We start from the raw sequence: 16,584 nt of genomic DNA, 5'->3' as shown, positions 1-16,584 counted from the left end.
TGCTGTGCCACATGTTTTCTGTGCCAGAATTTGCAAATCTACAGACTAACTTATCTTCCTTTCCCCTCACTCAGTCTGCTATTGTCACTAGTTAAAACATGTCATCCATCAGAAAGCTAATTCCCACTACTGTACAGAGGAGCAGTCTGAGGAAACGGTATTTCTAGGAGATCAGGGCTGTGGCATGTGTTTGTTCTTTGGAAGCTAGAGGTCTGGAGAACTATCTTGGTTTTACTTTTTTTATCTTTTTTCTTTTATTAGGGACAATGGCTTGGATCAACTCCTCCTTAGAGGAAGAGGCTGTTTTCAAAACTAACCTTCTTGTAAACTACCAGAAAAAGCATTGTTTCCCAAAGTTTCTTAAAAAAGAACATTTTGAAAGTCTCTAGCCAATTGTCCCTGTGCAGGGAGACATAGTCATTCAGATACTCACACATCTGAAAGGAGATATGTCTGAACAAATGGAGGGAGTGAAAGAATAGAAATGGATGGACTGAGATACCCCCTAAGCTCTATTTTAGAGGTTCTCTGAGGGAGAAGTTAGAGGATCATCTGAGACAAGAGAATATTGGTTATATATGAACGCCTGTGGTCAGGTCTCTCTTGCCAGATATCCATCTTGGACCTTAGAAAACTTTTTTCCCAAGGCCTTTAAATTAAACTAACATATTACTTTGAATGCTTTTTTATTGCAACAAATCAACATGTTTTAGTTTGGTGTATTTCAAAAAATCTCGATGAGTTTGAGTCATGAACTGACTCACTGGCACATAACAGACATCTTTACTCTAGAACTTTATAGATAATTGGGGAGTGTGTGAGGAATATCATCTTTCCTTTTCTCACCCACTTCTGCTGCAGGATTGCCCAAGTTTAGTGTAAGCCTGCTGCTCCTTGCAGTGCTCTGAAAGAGCTGGCAGATGGTGCTGCTTGCCTTTGACATGCAGCATATTTCATCATTGTACTGTTGGTACTGTCAAAACAGTCTGTTCATAAAAGTGTTGTGTGCTGGAGATTGGAGATCAAGAGAGGAGAAGAATAAAAAGAGTTGAACAGGAGTGAGTCTTACAGTCCTTATGATTTTCATGGAAGCTAACAGAAATAAAATTAGTTGGAGCTACTGCATTAACATGACAATTTGCATTGTTTGCTAACATTAAAATTGAAAATCATATGTGCAAAATTAGATATAATGTGTCATATTTTTTTACTGAGTACTCCTAAGTTAATGTAGCTCTCAACTCTAGGGCAAGAAGGGCTCTTTCTGATAGTCAGGGCTGTCCTGGGTTAAAACAAAGGTGCTTGGGCTTCCCCTATCTCAACTAGCCCACATCTCTTAGACAAGCAGAAAACTGCAGTTTAAAAATGAACAAAGGTCAAGAGTTGGGTCAGTATTAATTTATCCCATTGGAGGAAATGTTACATTAAATTTTGTGCACTGAATTTTACAGTGCTTCTGTAGAAGAAAAAGCTCACACTGCCACATATTGCATCATATCATTGTAGGAAATAATGCTGCACCATTGTAGAAACAATATTATAAAGCTCAAAGGCAGATGTAATATGAAGGGAAAGGTTATTTCTTTTTCTCCCATCCTCATACCTGCATGATCTCAAGCACTAAGACACGTGTCCAAGTCACATGCCCACCATTCAGGTATCTGAGATGATTGATCAGGTGGGAAAGGTAGCCTGGTCCATATGCATTGTGAAGGAAAAATGTACAAAGAACTCTGATTACCGAGTACTCATTGAATTTCCTGGTTTCTCCATACTTTGATGACCATTTGATAGTTTTGGACAAGCATTTTTGCATCCACAGAAGCTGATGGTGACCTTGATCTCTTGTCTCACTATCCCATTGCATCTCACTCAGAGAACTTGCTCATGGTTGTCTGCTTATGAAGGGGTTTTAAGGATCCAGCCCTGTTAAAATCACAGAATGGTGGAGGCTGGAGGGGTCCAATACCCCTGCTCAAAGCAGGGTTAATCAAAACAGTGTGCTATAAGATCATGCCAGATGTGGTTTTGAGTATTTCCAAGAGTGAAGATTCCACAACTACATTCTTGACAACCCCTTCAGCTAAAAAGTTTTTTATGTTTAAATGGAATTTCCTGTTCCTCATCTTCTTACCATCATCTTGTAATGTCTTGGATCTTTGTTTTAGTCTTGATGTAGGATGTTCTTTATTTTAGGCACTCCTTTTTTAACCCAGCCTGGGTGTGAGACATACAGAAACTGTTGGTAGATATGCTATGAACTTGATGATGAGCTAATCTAGGTGCCAACACATGCCATTCTTACACCCCACTTCTTCCATGCGTTATGGTGCATCCACATCCAGACATTTATCTTCTTCCTCTGCCGGGACTGATCCTAAAGTTTCTGTTCCAAATCCTAACACCATCAGTGTCATATAGGGACATTCAATTTAATGAGGCAAATGCTAGTACAGAGTCACCAGGTATAACAGAAACGGATATAGTGGAGTAAGACATTTTTCTTCTCATCCAACTTGGAGAAATAAACTTAATTGCAGGGAACAGGGCAATATTTCAAATGAAACCCCATAAATTCTCCTGTCAGCTCTGTCTATGACATGGAAATAGGATCTTGAGTGGTAATATAGGAGGCTGACAATGTGGTAATGAAGGGGAATGCAAGAACATGTCCTTGCTACATTGCTAAAGTTAGAACAAGTGGCTTCTTGAATGTTAAAGGACATTTGTTTAATGAGCAGAGTCCTGTATGTATGCTAAGAAATTCAGGAAGAGGACTCTGAGTAGTCAAAGGTTCATGTATTTGGAATGGTCAAAATTTGTCTATATTCCTATTGTGAAATGTGAAGTTTTAGGACCACAACATTCTTTGTCACTTATGAGAGTTACTTGGGGGAGATGTAAAGACTTTGCTGACTTTTTCCAATACTGATGGAAGCACAGTCTTGAAGGAAATTTACAGAACATTTCACAACTTGAGACCTGTGTGCCACAGTTGCTCACAAAGTGCTGATTTTGTGTTTATTGGCACATATTCACCTTTGGGTTTTGTAGAACTTTGCAGTTACTATGGTGGGCTCTCAGGTGAGCAGACACCAACATACTGTCCTTCAGCAGGGCAGAGGAGAAAAGACTGACTGATTTTAGGTGTCACAAAATCTACTGTGCATGGATTGGGGTGGCTCAGATGTCAAGGCTCCAGTACACTGAGCAAAAGCCTGTTTTTCACAGCTCTTGCATTGCTAAAGCTTCTGAAATCACACTGAGGGCAGCAATACAGTAGACTGGATGGATTTAAAGGCCTGTCTTATACCATCTTCATTTCAAATTTATGTCCTTAGCCTTTGGAGGTGTCCCATGAGAAGTAAGCAGTATGATCATACCAGCTGGCCACACATGGCACTGTGAGCACTGAAAGGTCAGTGTGCAAATACACATTATCAGGAGGCAAGGTATAATTTGGGCAAGTATCACTATTTGTTAGAACCTGTGATCAAACCTCTGAGCCTGTGCAGCTCTGGCATTACACCCCAACTCTTTGCTATCACAGTAACCTGCACAGATTATTTCAGTTAAATCCCTCAAAACCCCCAAGGATTCTCTTTACAGTGCTGCATGTGATAACAGTGACACCAACAGCGAACACAAAATCCAGAGTCTAGATTTCACAAAGAGGATTCATTTATGATTAGTTTTATGTAATATTTTTAGCCTTAAATGTGTAATGTCAGTTTTCCTCCTTTTACCACCAAATGGATTAAGTTCAGTGCAATTACAGCAGAATGGTTAAGGGGAAAATATGAATCTTTTGGTCGCATTGCTTTGGGCTGTTGATATATTGCAGTTACACTGCTAGTGGTAAACGCAGCAAAACCTTTTCGGCCTTGAAGCCAATTGGCCTCATCTGGTCATCATCACACTATGGAGCTCTTTAGCTTCTGAAAAACATTGTGTGTATATTGATTGATCCCTGGCTTGCATTAACTCCAAAAATCCCTGGTTTACATTTGTGGTGCTGTATTTCCCCACTGCTTTTCTTATTAAATGTCTGCCCCTTCGACATGGTCCCCCCTTCCCCTGCCCCTAGTCCTGGCCACACCTTCAGGTTCTCCCCACTGGTTCCAGTACCCCAACTCCGCCCATGTATTGCCCCTGCGCCCTGAGATCATTCGTCCACGTGCTCTCTCCACCCCCCTCGTCCCCAGATAAGACCCCAAGCTACCTGACCATGTTGTCTCTCTGCCTCTGGGAACTGGCTTGTCACCATGTAATAGAGGTTCCTCTGAGGTCCATATGGAGGGACCCTTCTTGCCTCCTTTCCTGTCACCGTGTTGCGGAACTGACAGCTAGCCGGAGCAGGAGCACGGGGCCGTCCAGAAGGAGTACGGGAGAGCGGAACAGCCGTTCTATCCTAAGCAGCCCTGCAGCGCTTTCTGGGAAGGTTGTGGCTTGCTAAACCAATGCAAGAACTAACCCACCGCAACATACATTAACTCCAAAACTGTACCTGGAGCTTGTGTAGGAAAGTGCTAGTTGGGCTTGGACAGAATTGTGCCATACATTATTCTAATGATGTAGCCACTCTAGCAAATTCAGTGGCCAGGTCTATGCCTCTAGCTTAATTTATTGATACAAATAGAGTCTTACAGGTTTAAGCACAGCATTTTTTCACAGGGGATATAGTTCATCCATGACTTCTAGAGCCAGGAGACAAGATGAAAAGCAAAATTTCCATGTGACTTTTTCCTTCCACAAAACACAATACCTTTTTTTAGGAACACTTAATCTGTATTTTTAAAGCCATTTTTTAGAGTGATTACAAAACCCCAGGGGACAAATGTGCAAAAGAAGCATCTAGAATGGGAGCTGTCAGCTTGACTTCTATGTCAAACAGTTATTTAAACCATGATGGGATCTTAGGCTGCCTTTGTAGTTAAGGAAAAGAGATAAGTGCTAATCTCACTTATGTCATTTGTCAGGAATCTATACCAAGAACCTGGTTGGTTGGATGCCATATTGAGCCTTCAGGCAGATGAAATGTGAGCATGTGGATTCCTGCCCATTATGGCTGATAGCAGCTCCTCCAGGTACTTTGTGCACATATGGGAAATTCACCTTTTTTTTACGACACTGGAACAGTGTCACAGTTTCGGAGAAAGACAAGCGACAAGACACACTGGGTTCATGGACAACAGCCCCCTTTTATTGAGTCTTCTTCCCCTTATATAGATCTGAAGGTCTGCGTGGTTGATCCCTATGGGCTGAGCCAGTTGCCACCCGGCCAACCAGCCAAGAGCTGCTTGCGTCCCCAACAGCCTGGGCCTGCTCGCCAACCGTCCCTACTGGTCGGATTACATAACCCACCGGTCAGGGTGCTTATGTAATTTCAGTTATGTCTTCATTATTTCAATTATAAAACAGGGAGTTATAAAATGGGATTAATTATTAATGTGAGGCCTTCAGGCCAGCTGCTGACCACCACAATAGATCAGATTGCCCAGAGGCTCTGTGAATGCCCCATCCCTGGAAGTGCTCAAGGCCAGGTTGGATGGGGCTTTGAGCAACCTGGTCTAGTGAAATGCCCCATGGCAGGGGCATTGAAAGTAGATCTTTAAGGTTCTTTCCAACCCAAATGATTCTATGATTTCGATGGCTGTGAAACATACTTGTGGAAACATCTATCCCTACTTACTTTCTCAAGGGTGTCACAGGCACCACCAGAGCTTTGTGTGGCTGTCGCTTTCCCCTTTGTTTTACATAAGCCATGCAAAGAGAGAGCTCAAAGTTGCTTTAGTAATCAGTGATTCATCTCCCCTAATTTGTGTCAGAAAATAATTAACTTTGGTTTGCTGATCTGCATATCTCATTAATGCAGACTCTGAAGACAAGGTAATAAAGAGATGTTATTGAAAACCTCTTCTTTCTGTTCATGCTGTGAGGAACCAAGGAAGAGAGCTCTCCAGCTGAGGCAGGAGGGCAAAGGGAGATGGGTGTGGAAGTCTGCATGGCAGCTTGGCTGCAACCACTCTCTCCATACTCCTGCCCTGGTCTTACTTTCTGTTCCTCATAAGACAGGTCAGTGCAAGTCTTGTAAGCTGCTACAGGCTGAGGCTGCACCTGAAATCAGCCACAAAAATGGGAGAATGAATGGTTTCTAGTGGGGCAGAGGCTAAATCCTGACTCTTCACTGCTAAATTCCCTGACGCCCAGCAGGAGGGCAGCACAGGAGAACTTCTTGTGAATAGAGAGGTCTCAAAATATCAAAGGCTATGAACTTGATGCTCAGTTCTGTCAGAAAGGGAATGATTCCCCAACCTGAGCTCTTCCCAAGAGTGAAAAATTTGTCTAGAGTTTGTGCCAGGTAAACATACAGAGGTCACATTCTTGTGGATGAGTTTTAAGATGATTTATATTTGAAGAAGTGGTATAAAAATGCATGCAGCTTGTGCTGCAGATGATGATAAGAAATCCTTAAAGTTGAGACTAAAATCCAGGATAGAAAAATTTAAATTGTTCCCTAGCAATAGTTGGGGAAATATTTTTCTAAAAATATGATACAGATGATTTTACTGTCCCCTGAAGAGTTACTGCAGGGGTTATGGAGAGAAAATTTAATCATAAAGTATGAACTAAAGGTGTTTTAGCTCTGTATTAATTACAAATTTCAGTGAAACATCTGCTATGACATTGCTACCGGGTTGCATCAATACATTTGGTATGTTCAAATTGTCTTTCTTGAAAACATCAAATTATACAAATTGAAAAATCATTATAAAGACTATTTTAGAGTTTTTCTAACCAGTGGCCCAAGATCATCTCCACCCTCAAAGCATAGCCAAGTAACTTGCTGGAAGGCAGAGAGCTCATAGTTACAAATACATCATCAAGGTTCAGGATATACCTGTCAGCCGTTGACACCACCATGAGGAAATGACATCTGTTGGACAAATGACTGAAACCTTTGAGCATAAAACCAAGTTAATCTATATCTTAGGTATCAAAGACTTAAATCTTCAAAACTCCCATGTGGTTGCTACCAGAGATGCTTGAGCTTCACAGGCAGTTCAGTTTTCTATAACAGCTCCAGCAAGAGCTGGGACTCCTTCTGTGCATGCCTGAATAACCTTGTTTTCTATAGGGCTGTGCAGAGTTGTTTATCTCATACCCATGTTCTGATAAGACCCAGTAATTCTGCAGATTTCATAGACGCCCTATAGAGCTCAGTTTAACTAAAGCAATAAACCAGGATATGGGGATCTTATTTTTTCTGTTACCTTCTTTGACTGAGCAGTTTCAGACCAATGTCACGTGTACAGAAACTAAGCATTGAGCTACATTGTTTTAGATGAAAAAGAGAGGATGTTGAATCCCTTCTATTGAAGCTGTTCCTCCTTGTACAGTGGGCTGGGAAGTTCATTCATAAGTGGGCAGGGTAAGCAGACAGCAGCTTAGTCTGGGCAGGGAAGCTCTGGTTCCCATCCTGGAGAACAGGTAGTAGAACTGCTGTGGATGGGGGCTCAGTAAATTATTTGGTCTTGAATGGAAACAGCATCACAGAGTAATGCCTTTTGCCTCTGTGTGTGTTTGTCTTTGGGCACCTCATTCCCTCCAGGCATAAGTAAACATTTAATAACATATGGAGATGTGTGCAGTCCTTGAAGTTACCAGGTGATGGCATGTGATGCTAGACTGTGATTTGTGTAACAGTAAAGCAGTTCAACAACGCAATACTGTCTGTGAGAAGGTGTTGATCCTGAAAATTCCTAGATGTCCTGAGAAAAGAGAGAAATAATAATACATTTACCAGAATTTCCTGATCCTAAGTCTGTTTTAGCACCTGAAGTTGAGAGAGAAACTTGGTATCACGATTCTGTTAAAAAGTAGCTAGGACGCTCTGGCAACATTTAAATCAAGAGTGCCAAGCCATGGACCGAGAACTGGGAACTTGATTGTCCACTGGAAAAGTCCATTGACATAGTTTTGGTCTTATTCAACTAGCACTCCCCCAAAGAACTCATGAGAATAATTGAGGGGGGATCCCAGGCTAGGGCTTTTTCCCATGGGCAGGTCACACATCACCATCCTTTCTTGAAGGTGGAGAGAGCCTTTATCTGGCCTGCTTCTAATACCTGGCCTGATACTGTTTACAACATTAGTATGGATGTTACTTCTACATGTTCGTATCTATATACATTTAAATCACTGTCACTCTTAGCTCTGTGGTGAGAGACAGGTAGTTTTAAGATGTGATTCATGTCATCTTAATGCAGACATCTAAATAAATCAGATGAATCACAGCCTAAAACATGCCATTGATGATGGCAACACAGGCGACTGATTCAGATGGAGGACCACCTGCATTAGTCCAAATTCCTCCCTGTATATGCACTTACCCTGTGGCTGTAGTGTTCAGCTGTAAGCAGGGGCTCTGAGGCCAAGGAGAAAGACAGGACCATGGTGTGAGTGGAGCTGAAATCTTGTCCCTACTGCAGAGAGGCACTGACAGCCATGAAGACATTCTTGCTCACTTCAAAAGGTAACTGTCCTATTTTTTAATACCTAGGTTTGCTTGTATAATCCTACTATCCAGTTTTCTTATCACTGGCATCTTTTTTTAATGTTTTTTCCAGACCTAATACATGAACACCACTACTCACAAAAGTGGTCAGACTGGAACTGGACAGTGTTATTCCAAACTAATTATAGCTGAAAAACTGTGATAGTATTTTGTGAAAAACACAATCAAATATCCCACTGTCTTGGACTTTGGAGATAATAAGTTACTTTTCAAGGCATTGGGCAGCATGGTAAAATCAATTGCAAACTAACATAATCAGTCTGTGATGAGATCAGCAGCGATGAGAGTGGTTACAGCTTGAACTATGCCAGATGAAGGCAGCAGGCAACAAGGGGTGCAATTTGAGTGCTTGGCAAAGGGAGATGGGAAACAAAACCTGCAGGAAAGATTCTGGTGGGCAACAAGGGGTGCAATTTGAGTGCTTGGCAAAGGGAGATGGGAAACAAAACCTGCAGGAAAGATTCTGGTGGACACTGTGTTGAATTATTTTGCAGTGTGTTGCAGGAAAATATTAAAACATTGAAACAGACTAGGACAGCCTTCCTTAGAGGAAATGAGTAAGAATAGCTTAATTTGGGAATGCAGCATTCACAGCAAATCCTTCCGTAATTGGTAACTGAAGACAAATTCTTTTTAGTTCTTTAACTGTCCTGACAAGATGAATGTTACCTTTTCAACAGGTTTATACTAAATTGCTAATGCTGATTAGACAGTCACAAAATCTAACAGAAATTAAGGTGTTGTAATAGTAATAAACTCCAAAATTTTCTAATAATATAGAGGGACAATAACCAGGGAAAATGCTGACAGTTCACAGAAGCTTTCAAAATCTTCCTTGCAGCCAAGTCTGAGAGGGTGATAGAAAGAACTAAAGAACCAGCTCCCTGACCTATTTGCAAGATCAAGAAATAGGAAGGTTTGGTTCTGAAGGCTGAGGGCACAAACTTAAATGGCAGGATAAGAGACGAGGAATTAGCAAAATGAGCAATGCAGATTTTGGCAAACACAGGAAAGCAGAAGGTTAATTAACAATCTCTTTCAGAAAAGACCATCTTCAAGTGCTCTTTTAGCCATTTTGGATCTCCAAATGAGCTTCTGGAGCAAAGAAAAATGATAACCCTTAACTGTAGGGAGTGTTGAATTGCTGTGTGCGTACAACTGCAAAACAAAGCAATGCAGGATAGGAGCTTTTTAAAGCTACCTGTTAAACCCCCCAAATATTGTGAAACCCAGATTAAATGTCGGTGCATTTCAGTGGAGCTGAAAAGTAAAGGAGAATCAAGGGGCATTTGTTCCTGTCAAAGGGCAGAACTGTTGCAGTGGGGATCCTGCAACACGCATATATCAAACCAGGAGTCCCGTGGAAAGGAAATATATACGGACAGACAGATTCTTGATAGCTGTTTCAGAGATGTTTATTTCTCCAGCCGCATGGCTGGGGCTCAGCGGAGGAACTGTTCCAGTCACGGGACCAAGGGTCCTTCTGCCCGCGCAGGGAACACAAACCAACCCATGGGAACGAGGCTGAGCAGGGGCAGGGAAGCCCCGTGTCTGTGCCCTCAGGGCCCCTCTCCCAGGGCTACACGGCGGGGGAGGGACCCCAACATCTCACCCGTTTTATTTTAATAAAAGGAGAATGAAAACAACTGGATAAACATAACAAGAACAGTTTCAAGACAAAACAAGCCACCCTCCTGAGTCTTTAAATGTCCAATCAGATTCTGTGGAACATCTTAGGGCTGACAGAAGGGAGACAGGACTCTCTGAGCATGCTTTGTGGGGAAACTGAGGCAGGAGAGGGTTTAACTTCTTCCCTCCCCCTTTTCATCCCCCACTCGGCATTGGAAAGGGATTTTTGGGGAAACAATTGGCAAAAGCATGGTTTTGTGAGGGAAACCATGGGTGAAAAAACGGATTGGGAATACATTGGGGGTAACAGGACATAGGGTAAAAGGGAAAGGTGGGATTAGGAAAGGGAGACTGTAGGGGGGACTTACAATAGAGATACTGTCTAACATGACCACGATTTTTAGCATATATACTGCCTTTTACAGGAACACCATCAGGCCCAGTGACCTGCGATGCTTGTAACCCTTTTCTACCTCGTATAATTTTGAATTCCACGACTTCTCCATCTCCCAAGCTTGGGATGCATTTTTCAGGGTTATTCTTTTTAATAGCAGTTCTATGCACGAATATGTCTTGCTGGTTGTCACACCTTGTTATAAAACCATAATTTTGCTTAACATTATACCATTTTACTATCCCTAAGATCTTAGGTACTACGATCTTTTCCTTTTTCCGAGTGGCTGCTGTTTTCTGTCTCGCTGCGTCTTTGCTCTCTCCTTCAGTCGCTCCCGTGTTGGAATTGTCGGGGCTGCTGATGCCTGCGCGCTCTTCCCGGGGTCGCGTTCGGGGCTGCGCAGGCCGGGCCGGGCCGCGCCGCTCAGTTCTCCGTGCGTCGCCTCCTCTGGTCGCAGCTTCGCTGCCGATGCCGGGTGCTGCACCCACGTCTCGGCCGGGTCCCCGAGCGATGACTCCCCCGCGCCCTGCTCCAGTGCGCGTCTCGGCTGGGCGCGGCTCCGTTCCACCGCCATCGCCGCCAGCCGCCGCCCGCGCGCCGCCCCTCTCGGTCGGGCGTTCACGGGGCTCGCTCCACCACTCACTGCACAGGACCGGGCGGGCACCGCCGGGTCCCGCCGCGCCTCGCTCCGCCACCGACACTGCGGCTCGCGTGGCTCCGCCCGCGCACGGGAACTGCCTCGCTGCTGCTCGCAGAGCGCTCGGCGCACGTGGCCTGGGCCGCACGGTCCCTGCGCCAGGCTTCCCTTCGCCAAGACACAGCTGACATTGCTCAACAGTCTCGGTAATTAAATAATATTCACGAAAATATTCTTCCATCGGCATATATTTTGACTCCAGTATTAACTGTGTCCAAACGGTTTTCCAAAAGCCCTTGGTAAGAATTAAATCCCAAGAAACATAGAAAAAGTTCTTAAACAACCATGCCAGGAAGTGTTTCAGTTCTTTTTGAGCTTGAATCAAGCTAAAATTTACAAATCGTTTTTCAAGAATCTTTTCAAGTTTAAGATAAATGTCCATATGCGGCTCTGAGAGCCAAGAGTCTTCCCACCGTTCCTCCATAGTTTAGATATGGAATAGCAAAGCAAAACCAAGAAGAGGAATCCAAAGTTTCCAGGGTTTACTCACACAAATCAGTCGCTTAGGGATCGGGGATCGTTCTGCTCTCAATTCTCCACCATTATGTTGCAGTGGGGATCCTGCAACACGCATATACCAAACCAGGAGTCCTGTGGAAAGGAAATATATACGGACAGACAGATTCTTGCTAGCTGTTAGAGAGATGTTTATTTCTCCAGCCGCATGGCCGGAGCTCTGCCCAGGAACTGTTCCAGTCACCGGACCAAGGGTCCTTCTGCCCGCGCAGGGAACACAAACCAACCAATGGGAACGAGGCTGAGCAGGGGCAGGGAAACCCCGTGTCTGTGCCCTCAGGGCCCCTCTCCCAGGGCTCCATGGCAGGGGAGGGACCCCAACACAGAAGTACTAATCAAGGAGGTAGCCTAGAAAATAGTTGTGCGGACTGAAAACCCAGAATTCTTACATGTTGAAAACTGTATCAATATGTAGTATTATCTTTACGTCATGAATGATAGATGTAAGGTGGCATGTATGGTGGCATACATCTCTACTTAACTATCTATCTAAAAGGTGGCTAAATCAAAGGTAATTACCAGAGACACTCTTGTAGTCAGTGGATAAAACCAGGCTTTTCCAGAAGGCAGTTTCTCTCAGGCTGAGATGGGTCAAATTAATTGCCCTTTGCAGTTGCCTTTTGATTGTGAAGTGACCATGGCTGAGCAGTTGATGCATAGGCAACTAACTTTCCAACATCTACAATTACATCATTTAAATCCTACTGCTTTCACTCTTGCATGGTTTGTCACAATTGGGATCATCTGTAATTGATTTCCTAAATGGTAGGAGACAGATGGATTTGAGAGGAAAGCAGTTGCTGTTTGTGTATTTTTAGATGCAAGCTCAAATTTGAATATGCTTTCCTAGGAATCCTTTGAGTTAGGCCAAGGCAACAGCGGCATCACAGAGAGATCACAATGTTTATCTTTTCCCCACTACCCACTTCAGATTTTCAAAGCTAGATAGAAAAACTGAGAAAGCCACAGAAAAAATCTTATCCATTGGATTCAGCTTGATTCAAGTCTCACAGAAAAAAATGGGCCATTATAATCTGCATTTTCTTGGGAAGAGTGACAAATGCAACCATTGCCTTCAGCTATTATCCTGTGTTCCACACAGGCAGCATTTACCTTAGCAATTTCATCATTCAGGGGGAGAAACACTGGCCTCAACACAACCATGAATAGGTGATTTCTAAATGGCTGACTTGTTACCAGGACAGAGCAATTGGATATTGATCTGCCTTTCAGAGTTGATGAGTATGGCAGATGAGAGTTGCACAGCTTTGCTTTGGAACCCAGCAAACAGATCAGTAAATCATGTAATGTCTCCACAAAGCAACTCCTTTGACCATGAGAAGAGTCAAACCTGAGTCACATGGAGAGATTTTGTCCTGTAAAGATAATTGTCCCTTATCAAACAAAGCAGTACAAAGACTGTAATCGAAGCTACATCCTGTGGCTGTGCTTCTTGTTCAGGTGCGAAGCACACTTCTGTCCTTATTTGTGACAGTAATGAATGTGATATGGAAATAATCCATGCTATTTCCAAGGAATGAGGCCCCAGTTAATTATAAAAAGCAAGATAAAGCCACCAGTTGATCTTTTGAGAAAATGACCACATGCTTGTTCAATTGGATATCATTAGGTTTCAATTTGATTAGTAGATTATATTTTATCCTCTTTTGTTCATACTGTATATTAGAATGATAGGCAAGTGCTTAATGAGAGACTGTGGTTAATAATTAGCAGTAGCATCTCTGCTAAATTTAACGTTTCATTTCTACTTCCTACTGTTCAATGAATTAGGCAATGAGCAATTTTCTAAATTGGGGCAAGCTTGACGTATACATGAGAGTTTCCTTTCTGCAGATCCTTTGACAGTACTTGCTTTGATTAGCAAGATAGTGACAGGCCCTGCTATGCAGAGGGGATTGTAATTTGTTGTGGGGTTCTTTTTCAAGAGACTGAGCAAGTGTGCCAGCACCTTGGGTTTGAACGTCTGCAGAAATTCATGGGAAACCAGGACAGTATGACTTGAGCAAACACCAGAGACAGTTCCCAAACCAAGAACTACATGGATTTTGGAGCTGCAAAACTCCCATGAACTAGCGTCCATTGAGGAATATCAGTAGAGGATTATGTGAGGGCTGTGTTACTTCTAGTAAAGAAATAAATAAACGCCATGGCACAGATACAAGCACTCCCAGTCATCTGTGCAGTTAAATTGTTAACAAGTCTCCTGATCCAGTTTGACACTGGGAACATTGCAACGCCATTCCAGTTGTTTAAGCTGCCAGGGGTTGCTCTCCAGCATTATTTAATTTATTAATGCAGCCACAGAGTCCCTCATCTGCAGTTCAGGGTTGCAGAAGGTAGCTGTTCCTCACCAGCTCTTCATCACAGTGGACAGCAGGAGAAAGAACTGGTCCATACCTCTTAGAAGACTCATTCCCATTCTGGGCTTTTTGCTTTTTCTGAGGAATTCTGCTTTAAAAAACCTCCTCTTAGCCATATGTCTGAAGTCTGGTCACTGTTGTATCCCTGCCTGCCTGTACTCCAGCTGCATTTGCTGCCTGTGTTCACAGGCAGAGCTGTGGGTGTAGCTGCAGCCATTCCTCCTGTTTGCACCACTCCTCTTGCAGCGCTTGGTGTCCCTGGAGCAGGAGAAGCTGGTGCTTGTCCACCTCCAAAGGCCATGAGTCACAGCCTGATATACCAGTGCCAACTGTGTGCACTTCATGCTGTGCTGATACACAGGGTGATGCTCCGTGCTGGTCTGCATGAGGGGGAGCACATATGCTACCTTGCTGCTCTGCTCTGTGGGCAGCAGCCCCCAGGAGCAGCAGGGCAGGGGCTCTTTCAGCCATCCTGGCTAAATCCACCTGCAGATATGAGTCAGAGTCTCAAGCTTTGCTCAGACCTTACTGCTGAGAGAGCTGTCAGTGCCCTCACTGTGGCAAAACTCCTACGCAGTGGAAGAAAACCCAGAACATCTTTAGTAAATATCTCCCAGTGTCTTTTAGAGGGGAAGAGTCTGTTTTATCAGTAGTTAGAAAGTCTAGGGTCAGCCTAACACCAGTGGGCTTGGGTTATTTCTGCCTGGCATTTGAAGTTATGTTAATGCTCCACCATCACTTCAGTGTTCAGGCTGGAAGCTCATCACAAGAATGGGTTCTCACCTCAAGCAGTACTTGGAAGGTGGATCAGCTACAGTACTGGCACAATGATTACCTTAAATTGAATGGCTGAAAAATCAGTTCTGGGCCAAAATTTTCCTTAGCAAGGGGCAAGACTTCAACAAGCATTTCAGTGCCAAAAAAGGCAGATGGGTGCTGTGCAATTTGTGTAGAAGCTGTTTAGTAGCAGGACTGAACTGACAATTTCATATGCTTAGATGCTTTTGGAAGTCCCAATGAACATCTAAATACCTTCACATTTACACAGTCCACACTCTTAAAAGTATTAAAACTAACTTTCATACTGCAGGATAATTAAATAATATCCTGGGTGTACAGTCCATTTTCTAACCCATTCATTTGGAGACTGCAGTGATCCTCTGTTACAGCAGCATGGGGAAGACATAGGCAATTAGCAAGGGTTTATTGCTGTTGAGCTGATTCCACAAGTTCTGGGTACAAATAAGCGGAAATACTGCTAAATATTACTTATCTGTATTTCTTTTAATATGTATTTCTGTACAGGCATCTGGAATAATGACTATCCAATTACTTTCCAGTCATTAAGACTGTGAATCTATTATTGTGTGCTTTGAATATCCTGTATAATCTGGTCATTTAAAACATGGAAGTGGAGTGAAGTCACTCCAGAATGTACTTTGTGGAGAGGAGGATGTCCAGAGGAAGCCTGTATGTCTAATTAAATTCACGGAAACTATTTCCTTAGATATCTGGTCTTTTTGTTAGTTCAGCAATTTATTTAGATCTAGTCAAATGAGATGTACATTAAAAGATTTAATTAAATTAGCTAAAATGTACTGAAACTGAAGTTTTTTTATTAAAAAGGCTGAAATGAGTAATAGCTAAAAAAAGGGAAGAGTTACTGAAAACTGAAAATTTTCAATTTGCTGGAAAGAAGCCAAATTGAATTCTGAACAAAAGCAGACATTTTGCTTTTCCATATAAATATTTGTATAATGTTATTTGGAATTGCAGTTATATAATTGAACATAATGAGAAAAAAGTTTAGAATGCTCAAGTAGTAATCAAGTAGTATTGTGAAAAAGGAGAAAGATGTATATTACAGCACTTCACCTCTGACCAAAATGAAACCTGCTTCTTCATTGTCAACCTCAGAAAATAAAACACCAACTCATGTAGTTCAGATGAACACTTCTTCAAATGGAATCCTCTATATTAAATCATAGTTTTAGTCTCTTTATATTTAATTTTGTGTATATAGTGCACAAAATTGCCTTCTAAAGCTGTAACATAGATCAATTAAACATTATTCTGAGGTCTTATTAATATTCCTAATACTTTTGCATACTAGATAGAAAAAAAATTACCTGTGATCATCAAGATAAAAATGTAGTTAAATTTAAATTCCTGTGGGTCAAACTAAGTACATTTTTTCTGTAAGAAACACACATGAAAAGTATAAAGTTTATTTACATGCCTGGGTATGAGCCTGTTCACTATTAACTTCCTTGCCCAGAAGCGCCCAAGCACTGAACACTAATGGCAGGAAAGTCAACTGCCAGCACAAGGTGGAAAATTAAATGCTTTTTTTATAGGCTGTGAAGCTGCACTCTTAGGGGCTTGCTGC

The sequence above is a fragment of the Corvus moneduloides genome, chromosome 3 (assembly GCF_009650955.1).
Source record: "Corvus moneduloides isolate bCorMon1 chromosome 3, bCorMon1.pri, whole genome shotgun sequence".
Lineage (NCBI taxonomy): Eukaryota > Metazoa > Chordata > Aves > Passeriformes > Corvidae > Corvus > Corvus moneduloides.
Note: the sequence above shows the minus strand (reverse complement) of the source record.